Source organism: Gossypium arboreum, chromosome 4 (genome assembly GCF_025698485.1).
Source record: "Gossypium arboreum isolate Shixiya-1 chromosome 4, ASM2569848v2, whole genome shotgun sequence".
Classification (NCBI taxonomy): domain Eukaryota; kingdom Viridiplantae; phylum Streptophyta; class Magnoliopsida; order Malvales; family Malvaceae; genus Gossypium; species Gossypium arboreum.
In genome coordinates this window covers 26,655,059-26,666,281 of record NC_069073.1, presented here as the reverse complement: position 1 = coordinate 26,666,281, position 11,223 = coordinate 26,655,059, and the positions used below count along the sequence as shown (strand labels likewise).

At 36.9% G+C, this 11,223-nt stretch overlaps 2 non-coding genes across 2 annotated transcripts; one reads left to right on the top strand and one right to left on the bottom strand.

Moving 5' to 3' along the window:
* The first annotated feature begins 607 nt into the window (after positions 1–607).
* On the top strand, positions 608–714 carry LOC128292128 (small nucleolar RNA R71). Its single transcript, XR_008282113.1, has one exon. It is a non-coding gene; the product is annotated as a small nucleolar RNA R71 (small nucleolar RNA).
* Positions 715–2,548: 1,834 nt separating this feature from the next.
* Positions 2,549–2,654, bottom strand: LOC128292401 (small nucleolar RNA R71). Its single transcript, XR_008282386.1, has one exon. It is a non-coding gene; the product is annotated as a small nucleolar RNA R71 (small nucleolar RNA).
* Between the last annotated feature and the right edge of the window lie 8,569 nt (positions 2,655–11,223).

Here is an 11,223-nt window from a genome sequence, read left to right as displayed (position 1 = left end):
AAGTACTGTTTCGGTATTCTAAAAGCGAGTTTTTGACGCCGAGATAAACTTTGTTAACATCTCCTCAAGGCTCGGCTTCTTTTCCTAGTGGTAAGGTGGTTGTTGAAAACCCAGAGGATGTTGTGGCCTTTAATTCCCTTGGCCACCCGACGAGAAGTTGGGATGGTTCCTCCAACTTGCATTATATGTGTTACTAAATGGGTTATTTTGAGATCTAGAATTATTATTACCCATATATTGAACTTGTTCCTCCTTGGTGCTAGGGTTGAAGGGTTGATATTCTACGTATGCTCCTTCTCCATTTGAATCGCACCTCATCAATAGATGTACCTGAGTAGAACCACACAAATCGCCAATCTTTTTATTTAAGAGTTCTACCTGGTTAGATAGCATAGTAACCGCATCGAGATTGAAAACACCGGCTGCTTTCGTCGGCTTTGTTCTCATGACTTACCACTGATAGTTATTTAGTGACATCTCTTCAATAAATTCGTAAGCCACTTCAGGTGTTTTGTTATTGATAGTCCCACCAGCAGCTGCGTCGATAAGTTGCCTTATTGAAGGGTTCACGCGGTTATAAAACATTTGAACCTACAACCATAAAGGTAACCCATGGTGAGGGCACCTTCTCAATATGTCCTTGTATCTCTCCCATGCATCATAGAGTGTCTCTAGATCCATCTGCACAAAAGAAGAGATATCGTTCCTCAATTTAGCTGTTTTAGCCGGTAGAAAATATTTAAGTAAAAATTTTTTGGTCATTTGTTCCCAAGTAGTGATTGACCCTCATGGTAACGAGTTCAACCACTGTTTAGCTTTGTTCCTCAACTAAAAGGGAAACAACTGAAGGTGAATGGCATCATCAGAAATGCCATTGATTTTAAAAGTGTCGCAAAACTCTAGGAAATTCACGAAATGAGCATTTGGGTCCTCGTCCTGCAAACTATCAAACTAAACAAACTGTTGGTTCATTTGAATTGTGTTAGGTTTCAGTTCAAAATTATTTGCAGCAACAGCAGGCCTAACTATGCTTGACTCAGTTTCTGTTAAAGTAGGTTTAGCATAACCATACATAGTGCATGGAGCAAGATTTTGATTTACTGGATTAGCAGCTATTGCAGGAGGTAGCAGGTTTTCTTGATTTTCAGCCATTCCTCAGTTGTGGTGGAAATATCATCCTCTTGCTCTTCCTCTGTCTATCTTAGGCTTCATCTTATTTCTCTTCAATTTTTGTGAGCTGTGCGATCGATCTCACTGTCAAAAAGTAATGGTCCTGACGGGTTTCTTCTAGTTATACACTATAAAAACCTGCCAGAAGCGAATAAACAAAAAATTAGAAAAGAAAATAAAAATTTAAATTGCAATAAAAGTAAAATGGCTAAAGTAATAAAAATCGAGTGTTCCTAATATCTTAGTTCCCCGGCAATGACGCCAAAAACTTGATGTGATTATGAATCGTGATAACTTTTAATATTTATGAATGTCTGTTCTTGAAAACTAACTATTATCACGACAAAGGCAAGCGCATCTAATCGAACAGTAGTATAGCTTATGGCAAGATCTGGATGCCGAACCCAAAGGAACTAAAAGTACTAGTATTAACTTTCTTTTTATTATCTAGCCTAAAAATAAAGTGGTTAATTAGTTTAGTTAATTAGTTAGTTAAAACAATCCCCATTATTCTTAGGCTGGATAATAAAAAGACAGTCATTACTTGTACTTCTAGTTCTTTTGGATTCGACAATTCGGTCTTGCTAAAGCTATACTACTGATCGATAGGTACACTTGCCTTCATCGTGATAATAGTTAGTTTCAAGAACGATTCACTATAAATATTTAAAACCTGTCACGAATATCACGTACCAAGTTTTTGGCGTAGTTGCTGGGGAACTAAGATATTAGGAACACTCGATTTTTATTACTTTAGCCATTTACTTTTACTGCAATTTAAATTTATTTATAATTTTTATTACTAATTCTTCTTTTTCCCTTTTTCTAGCAAGTTCTTATAGTTTATGACTAGAAGAAACCCATCAGTACCATTGCTTTTTGATAGTGAGATTGATCGCACAGTTTGCAGAATCCAAAAAGAAATAAGGCAAAGCTTAAGATACACAGAGAACGAGCAAGAGGACGATATTCAAACCCCAACCAAGGAGATGGCTGAAAACCAAGAAAATCCGCTACCTCCTGCAATTGTTGTTAATTAGAATCCTGCTCTGCGCACTATGTATGATTATGCTAAACCTAATTTAACAGGAACTGAGTCAAGTATAGTTAGACCTGCTATTGCTGCAAATAATTTTGAACTGAAACCTAACACAATTCAAATGATACAACAGTTTGTTCAGTTTGATGGTTTGCAGGACGAGGATCCCAACGCTCACTTGGAAAATTTCCTAAAATTTTGCGATACCTTTAAAATTAATGGCGTTTCTGATGAAGCAATCCGTCTTCGGCTGTTTCCCTTTTCGTTAAGCAATCACTACTTGGGAACAAATGACCAAAAACTTTTTATTAAAATATTTTCCACCAGCTAAAATAACCAAATTACATAATGATATCTCTTCTTTTGTGCAGATGGATTTAGAAACACTCTACGACGCATGGGAGAGATACAAGGACCTTTTGAGAAGGTACCCTCACCATGGGTTACCGCTTTGGCTACAGGTTCAAACGTTCCATAATGGCCTGAATCCTTCGACTCAGCAGACGATTAATGCAGCCGCTGGAGGAACTATCAATAATAAAAAACCTGAGGCGGCTTATGAATTTATTGAGAAGATGTCACTGAATAACTATCAGAGGTGAGTTATGAGAACAAAGCCGACGAAAGCAGCCGGTGTTTTCAACCTCGACGCGGTTACTAGGCTATCTAACCAAGTAGAACTCTTAAATAAAAAGATTAACGATTTGTGTGGTTCTACTCAGGTTCATCCAGTGATGAGCTGTGATTCAAATGGAGGAGGAGCATGCATAGAATATCAACCTTTCAACCCTCGTATCGAGGAGGAACAAGTCCAATATACGGGTAACAATAACTCTAGATCCCAAAATAACCCATATAGTAACACTTATAATGCAGGTTGGAAGAACCATCCCAATTTTTCATGGAGAGGCCAAGGAAATCAAAAACCACTACCCCCTCCAGGCTTTCAGCAACCACCATACCAGCAGGAGAAAAAGCCGAACCTTGAAGAGATGCTAACCAAATTCATATCGGTGTCAGAGACTCATTTTCAGAATACCGAATCGACACTCAAAAATCAACAAGCATCGATCCAAGGGCTTGAAACTCAAATTGGACAACTGGTTAAGATGATTTCAGAAAGAGCACCAGGAAATCTACCTAGTAACACAGAACCCAATCCAGAAGCACATGTGAAAACAGTTACACTAAGGAGTGGGAAAGTGTTAGCTGAATCGAAAAAGAAGCCACAACAAGAAGCTGACAAAAGCAAAGGAGAGGAGGCAAAACCCAAAACCAATGACAATCCAATGCCGAAGGAACATAAACCACCAATTCCATACCCATAAAACTTGAAGAAAGACTGCATGGATGCACAAAACTTTTTAAACAACTACATATTAACTTACCTTTTGTTAAAGCTATATCGCAGATGCCTACATACGTAAAATTTTTAAATGAGCTCCTAAAAAAAAGAAATTTTGAAGACTTATCTATAGTGGAACTTAACGAGGAATGCTTGGCTATACTCTAAAACAAACTGCCAACAAAATTAAAAGATCCAGGAAGTTTTACTATACCCTACTTAATTGGTAGTTTTAACGTTGATAAGGCAGTAGATGATTTAGGTGCTAGCATTAATTTGATGCCATATAAAATGTTTAAACAACTTGGTCTTAGGGAACCTAAACCCACTAGGATGATAAATCTGTTAAATATCCTAGGGGTTTTATAGAGCACATACTTGTGAAAGTAGATAAATTTATATTCCCTGTTGACTTTGTTCTGCTTGATATGGATAAAGATGTTGAAGTGCCTTTAATCTTAGGGCATCCATTTTTAGCCACTGCTAGGGCTGTTATTGATGTGGGTGATGGTAAAATGGTACTTAGAGTAGGTGACGAAGAAATCTTTTTTAAAATTTATGATGCCATGAGATTTTCTAGGGAACAGGATGACTCATGTTATTTTATTGACTCTATTGATCATGCTGCTTAAGATTCTTTTCAGGAAATCATACATAAGGACATGTTGGAACAGTACAATGCCCAAGGAGAGGAGATAAATGACGATGATTTCGAGACAGATAAAATAAAAGCTAAACTGAACTTCAATGAATCTTTCCAAAGACAAGCAGAATATGAAGACATTAAAGGGAACGATGATTTTAAGCAAAAACTCTCTATTGAAGAACCTTCCAAACTGGAACTCAAACAATTATTGAATCACTTGGAATAAGCATTCCTTGGAAATAATTCTATATTACCAGTTATTATTGCATCTAACTTGCAACCTAAGGAGAAAGAGGAATTAATCCAAGTATTAAAAGAACATAAAAAGGCCATAGCTTGGAAAATTTCTGACATTAAAGGGATCAGCGCTTCTTCTTGCACCCAAAAAATTTAATGGAAGATGAATATAAACCATGTGTGTAAGCTCAAAGACGATTGAGCCCCAACATGAAGGAAGTTGTTAAAGCCGAGGTAATTAAACTTCTAGATGCTTGAATTATTTATCCTATTTCTGATAGTTCTTGGGTAAGTCCAGTACAGGTTGTTCCTAAGAAAGGAGACATGACTGTGGTAGCTAAATGATGCCACAAGGAAAGATCACTTCCCCTTGCCATTCATTGACCAAATGTTGGAAAAACTATCAGGGCACATGTACTACTGCTTGTTAGACGGATTATATGGCTATTTTCAAATCCCAATAGCTCCTGAAGATCAGGAAAAAAATAACATTCACATGTCCATACGGTACATTTGCTTATCAAAGAATGCCTTTTGGATTATGTAATGCTCCTGCTACATTCCATCGCTGTATGATGGCCATCTTTGACGAACTTGTTGTAGATATCATGGAGGTATTTATGGATGATTTCTCGGTATTTGGTAACTCTATCCATCTTTGCCTTAAATTTTTAAACGAGTTCTAATAAGATGTGAAGAAATGAACCTTGTACTTAACTGGGAAAAATGTCACTTTATGGTTCAAGAAGGTATTGTGTTAGGGCATAAAATTTCTAGTAAAGGCATTGGGGTTGATAAATCTAAAGTCAAAATCATTGAAAAATTACCTCCTCCTAGTTCGGTTAAGTCCAGTGCAGGTTATTCCTAAGAAAGGAGACATGACTGTGGTAGCCAATGAGAAGAATGAACTAATTCCAACTAGAACAGTCACAGGTTGGAGAGTTTGCATTGAATATAGGAAGCTAAATGATGCCACAAGGAAAGATCACTTCCCCTTGCCATTCATTGACCAAATGTTGGAAAAACTATCAGCGCACATGTACTACTGCTTCTTAAACGAATTATCTGGCTATTTTCAAATCCCAATAGCTCCTGAAGATCAGGAAAATAATGACATTCACATGTCCATACGATACATTTGCTTATCGAAGAATGCCCTTTGGATTATGTAATGCTCCTGCTACATTCCAGCGCTGTATGATGGCCATCTTTGACAAACTTGTAGTAGATATCATGGAGGTATTTATGGATGATTTCTCGGTATTTGGTAACTCTATCCATCTTTGCCTTAAAATTTTAAAACGAGTTCTAATAAGATGTGAAGAAATGAACCTTGTACTTAACTGGGAAAAATGTCACTTTATGGTTCAAGAAGGTATTGTGCTAGGACATAAAATTTCTTGTAAAGGCATTGAGGTTGATAAATCTAAAGTCGAAATCATTGAAAAATTACCTCCTCCTAGTTCGGTTAAGGCTATTAGAAGTTTTTTAGGACATGCTGGGTTTTATAGAAGATTTATTAAAGATTTTCCTAAAATAGCTAAGCGTTTGACGAAATTACTAAAAAAAGATATGCTCTTTAATTTTGATCAGGAATGTTTAGAAGTATTTAATACTCTAAAGGATAAGTTGATTAATGCTCCAATTATAATAGCACTTGATTGGAATTTACCTTTTGAAATAATGTGTGATGCGAGTGACTTTGCAGTAGGTGCAGTTTTGGGACAGTGAAGGGACAAGCACTTTCAACCTATTTATTATGCTAGCAAAACTTTCACAGCTGAACAAGAGAACTACACCACCACGCAGAAATAATTGTTAGATGTGGTTTTTGCATTATATAAATTTAGGCCATATCTAATATTGTCTAACGTTGTCGTCTATACTGACCATTCTGCCCTTCGCTACCTGTTAACTAAGACTGATGCAAAACCTCCTTTCATTCGATAGATTTTGGTATTGCAGGAATTTTACTTGGAAATTCAAGATAAGAAAGGAGCAGAAAATCTCGTAGCTGGTTATTTATCCAGGGTTGAAAATTTAAATACTAAAGAGCTAGATGAAATGGAAATAAATGATTCATTCCCTGAAGAACAATTTTTTTCTATTTCTGACTCGGAGGTACCTTTGTTTGCAGACATCGCGAATTTTTTAGCCGCTAATGTTATCCCAAAAGGGTTGACACATCAACAAAAGAAATGATTCTTCACTGATGTTAAAATATACTTTTGGGAAGATCCTTTTCTTTTCTGTATATGTGAAGATCAAGTCATTCGGCGATGCGTTACAAGAATAGAAGCATTAAAAATCTTGGAACATTGCTATTCAGGACCAGCTGGAGACGGTGGAAATAAGACCGCACATAAAATACTTGAATATGGTTTTTATTGGCCCACCTTATTCAAAGATGCCAACAGGTATGTTATTTCTTGTGACAAATGCCAAAGGACAGGTAATATCTCTAACCGTGATGAAATGCCTCAGACATATATGCTTTCATGTGAAATATTTGATGTTTGGGGTATCGACTTCATGGGTCCATTCCCTAGTTCATTTGGAAATAAATACATCTTAGTAGTTGTCGATTATATGTCTAAATGGGTTGAACCCCAAGCTTTGCCTTCAAATGATGCTAGAGTAGTGGTGCATTTCCTTAAAAAACTTTTCTCTTGATTTGGAACACCTAGATTAATCATCAGCGATAGGGGGGCTCATTTCTGTAACGACCAATTTGAAAAGACCCTTAAGAAATATGGAGTTTACCACCGAACAGCTACCCCTTACCACCCTTAAACTAGTGGCCAATTCAAAGTGGCAAATCGAGAACTTAAACGTATCCTAGAAAAGACGGTAGGATTAAACAAGAAAGATTGGGCAATAAAAGTAGATGACGCATTATGGGCTTATAGAACTACTTTTAAAACCCCTATAGGAGCATCACCATACAAACTTGTCTATGGAAAAAGTTATCATGTACCATTTGAGTTAGAACACAAAGCATTCTGGGCTATAAAATTTCTAAACTTTGATCCCAAACTTGCAGGTGAAAAAAGGTTGATGCAGTTAAATGAGTTAGACGAATGGCGAACCTATGCATATGAAAACTCAATACTATACAAGGAACTAACGAAACCATGCCACGATGCTCGGTTAAAACAAAATAAACAATTTGAAATTGGAGATCTTGTACTATTATATAACTCGAGACTCAAATTACTCCCTGGGAAGCTTAAATCACGATGGTCATGTCCGTTTGTAGTAAAAACAGTTTTCCCATACAGCACCATAGAAATAAGTCACCCATCGCAAGGTACTTTTAAAGTAAATGGACACCGCCTCAAACCTTACAATGGTGTGAAATTTAAAGATGACAGGGAGGAGCTATGGCTCCACAAATCTCCTTAACTATACTCACACGGTAAATTCTAGCTTAGACTTTAAATAAGCGCTTCTCAGTAGAAACCCAAGCACTAACAATATTAATTCCTTTAAATTTTAGTTTAAAAAAAATCTAACATACTAACCAAATCATTGCGCACAGGCTTTTCAGAACCACACAGCCAAGAACACGGGCGTGCCGTATGCCGTGCACATACCACGGGATGCAACCAGCAGCGCGATACGGCCGTGTGAAAACAGGGCAAAAATTTCTTCCCCAACACGGGATGCGATAAGTAGCCACGGCTATTCGACATGGCTGTGGGCGAAACTGCCAAAATAACACGGGCGAGAAACACGCTCGTCGTTTGAAATCGTAGGTAAACCTATCAATTGAACACAGGCGTGCACATGCCTGCACGGGCATGGGAGAAGCGAACGGAGATCAACACGGCCGTTCAACATGGCCGTGACACCAATGCGCCTAATTTCGAAATGTACGAAACACACAAGCTGAGCTTAGAGCACACGGGTGTGCTCCACGGCCGTGTGCCCCAATTTCTCTATAAACACCTATTATTTATTTTATTTTATTTTTATCTCTATATTTTGAAATTATTTTTTTTCCTTTTAATACTATTTTATCTTGAGTTTTTACAATTTTTATTCTTCGGCTATTTCATTACGAGTAATTATGCTTCAGTATACCTCTTAAAGAGTTCCTGATTTGATCACAGTCAGAAAGAGCTCCAAAGCTCATCCTCGCATAGGAACTAAAAACTCCACTGGGAAAGGTTCTCAACGACTGCCATGTCCTGCTCGACCACAACCATAGCTACCACCAGTTATAATATATTTTTGGTGCAGGACTTATGGACTAATGAACCTCTACCACCACCGGAGTATCCTCCTCTACCCTAACGCCGATTATTCTCCAAAGCTCCAGTTCAAGGAAATTCACTCATCACTCAGGAAGTTTCACTTCTCACCCTATCTTATTTTTATATTATTTTCTATATATCTATCTTTGTACATTGAGGGCAATGTAAATCTTAAGTGTGGGGGGTTTTCATTTTTATATCAGAAAAATCCCTGAATGATTGCCTTGTTCTCTTGAAAAGCTCTCATATCATGTTTAGGATTAATTTTGATTGATTTATGATTTTTATTGATATATCTTAAATTAAAACATAGACATTCATGCATTGATTATTTAAACTTTAAGACATTAGAGAATTACCCATTATAAGTTGATTTTTAAGAATTTAAAATTTTAAGTTGTTTTCCTAAGTTTATGTAACACCCTGTACCCGAGACCGTTGCCGGAGTCGGACACGAGGGGTTTGCAGACTTAAATCACTTGCTTTCACAGTCCATTTTAAAAATTTCTAGGCAGTTGGCTAACTGCGTCACTGTCACCTTAAAGATCATATCTTGAGTTCCAAAACTCGAAAATCAGTTTCGTAATTTTTCCCTGAAACTAGACTCATATTTCCATCTACATATTTTTTTCTAGAATTTTTGGTCGGGCCAATTCGTACAGTTTATTAGTTAAAGTCTCCCCTATTACAGGGTGCGACTACACTGACCTTCATGCATTACGACTTGGATATCTCCCTGTACAGGGCTTCAATACTGATGCCGTTTGTCTATATAGAAACTAGACTCAAAAAGGAATCTATACATATATAGCATAACTTCTAAATGTCTCTGGTTAATTTATAATGAATTTCCAAAGTCAGATTAGGGGATCCAGAAACCGTTCTGGCCCTGTCTCACGAAAACTTTAACATCTCATAATATACTGTTCATATGAACGTTTCGTTACTTTCCTATGAAAATAGATTCATTAAGGTTCGATTAAATAATTTATTCACTATTTAATTCCATTCTTACTATTTTTAGTGATTTTTCACATCCACATCACTGCTGCTGCCAGCATCTATTTTAAGCTAAACTTTACCTATTTCATGATCCTCCATGGATCAACTAGAGTTTGTCATACATATACCAAAAGTGATCATGAATAACCATTCCCATGGCTAACCGTTACCAACATTTCTATACCTCTCGACGGACAACATACAAAATGATTATAATGCTATGATCAAGGTATATTTAAGCCATTTTTGCATGGCTATCCAAATTTACACAAAACCGAAGGGTACATGACCAACAACAAAAGGGTGGTCCTATACATGCCATTTCAAAGTTCAACCAAAAGTATACCAAAAGGAGCTTTGATAGTGTGGGCGACTTCGACTTCAAAATCCCGAGTCCGATAGCTGAAGAACCAAAATTTATAAAACAGAGAATTAAATAAACGGAGTAAGTATTAAATGCTTAGTAAGTTTTGAGCAAAGAATTTAAGCACATCTGAAGTATAGCATTCATATAACTAAACGGATAATTCCATATATACATATTCTCAAATCATTCCTACTTCACATTCCAACCCCTATATTCATACATAAGGGATCATCTTAGCCAAATACCGGAAGCTCATTACTCAACCGAGCGAATATTATTCAAGGAATCAACTATTCCAATGCACATCTGAAACATACCTCATTGTTGGGATTTTACAAGCGTATTAACTGAAATTTTTACAGCAAGATCGCTCATTCCGAGTCACGTACCTTGAATTTAACCGGATATAGCTACTCGTTCAAATGCCTTGGGACATAGCCGGTTATAGTAACTTCGCACAAATGCCTTCGGGACTTAACCGGAATTAGTAACTTCGCACAAATGCCTTGAGCTTAGCCGAAATTAGTAACTCGCACAAATGCCTTTGGATCTTAGTTCGGTTTAGTAACTTCGCACAAATGCCTTGGATCTTAGTTCGGATATAGTCACTTAGCACAAAGCCTTGGGACTTAGCCGGACATCATTCGAATAACCATGCACATTTATCACTAAATCATGACACATCCGTATTTCATTTTCATTACCAAAGCTCAAACACAAGACACTTATCACACTTGCAATTTCGGCTCAATAGCCACATACAAAGAGCATGATTTTGATTTACTTAAAACATGATCTAATCAAATCATAATCTAAGTTCCATTACTCAAAACTTACCTCGGATGTGGTCGAGCGATTTGGTGACTATTCGATAACTTTTTCCTTTCCCTTATCCAACTGTGGTCCTCTAAGCTCTTGAGCTAATTCAAACAAATTTAACTTATTAAAGTCTCATTATGCTAGCTTATGGCGAATATGACAAGGAGTTTAATAGGTCATATGGCCACCCTTTAGCTCAAATACACAATGGTCATGCGTATTTTAATCACATTAAGCAATTTAACACAATTCATTTGAACATCAAAGGGATCTCAAGGTACTTAGCCCATATATACATTAGACATTAGAGTCACATATGTACGAAATCACGAATCGAAT